This window comes from Oryx dammah, unplaced genomic scaffold, assembly GCF_014754425.2.
Source record: "Oryx dammah isolate SB20612 unplaced genomic scaffold, SCBI_Odam_1.1 HiC_scaffold_1, whole genome shotgun sequence".
Lineage (NCBI taxonomy): Eukaryota > Metazoa > Chordata > Mammalia > Artiodactyla > Bovidae > Oryx > Oryx dammah.
The window spans coordinates 3,418,393-3,419,706 of NW_024070185.1; positions in this window are offsets into that span (position 1 = coordinate 3,418,393).

Consider the following 1,314-nt stretch of genomic DNA (forward strand, 5'->3'; position numbering starts at 1 on the left):
TGAGAAGACTAGGTAATGGAAAATATATGTTTTTCTGGGTTGGTCTTGTTCTAATAAGTGAGAAAAAGCACTTACGCTGACAAGTTATTTCACCTCAGTGCTCTTAGCAACATTTAAAAATACAGTGTAAGTGCTATGATTTCAATTCCTTAAATAAGCTCTCTTACCTAATGGTTAATGACTAATCTAAATGAAATCTCAGCTCTGGGTTTTAAAGTGCATTTTGCATTTTCTCACACGTATAATTTGTACTGTATTTTGTTTTTCAAGTTTGGTAAAAAAAAAATAAATGAATGTTGCTTGTTATATAGTATAAAGTGATAGATAACTTGAAACCAAAGCTCATGTTAAAAGCTAACATTTAATTTGCTGAAAATAGGGTTTTTAACTAGAACAAACAAAAACTAAAGAGAAAGTTGTAATAATTTAATTGCTTTTATACCTTAAAAGGATTGTAGTTGGGATTAAAGATACCTTAGCATAAAACATTCAAAGCATGGCTTTCCATTAAGAAACTATCTCTGGATACATTTAAAATAATTTCGATCTAGAGGAAAACATCACTTACTGAATTCCATGGTTTTATTCAATAGTGATTCAGTTTTCGTAACTATATTGGCTTTCTATTGCTGCTGTAACAAATTATCACAAATGTATCATTTAAATAAAACAAATGTATCATTTTATAGTTTTATGGGCTAGAAGTCTTAGCTAAATCAAGGATTGCTGTTGTTTAATTGCTAAGTCATGTCCGACCCTTTGCAACCCCATGGGCTGCAGCACATAGGATCCCCTTTCCTTCACTGTCTCCCAGATTCTGCTCAAATCCATGTCCACTTAGTCAGTGATGCCATCCAAGCATCTCGTCTCATCTCATCTAATCTCTGTCTTTTAAGACCACCTGATTAGAAAGTTTAATTCCATTTTCTATCTTAATGCTCCTTTGCCGATAACATAAGATATTACAGATTCCAAAGATTAGGACTTGGGCAACCTCAGAACCACAAGTCTGCTTACCATCAAAACTCATCCTTCATTTTGATGTAAAGATTGCTGATTCTACATTTTCTTATTCAAGCACCATGACAATAATCACTATTTGGTCCTGGTGTCTTTATTTTTCTCTCTATTTTATTTGGATTGGGTTGGCCAAGAAGTTCATTCAGGTGTTTCATAATATCTTATGGAAACACCCAAACGAAACTTTTAGGCAATCCAACATATAGTGCTGATGTGTGGATATTCAAGTAGTGACATACTTCACAATGGAAAAAAGAAGACTAAGTAAGTGTACAGTTAGTGAATGCCACTTAG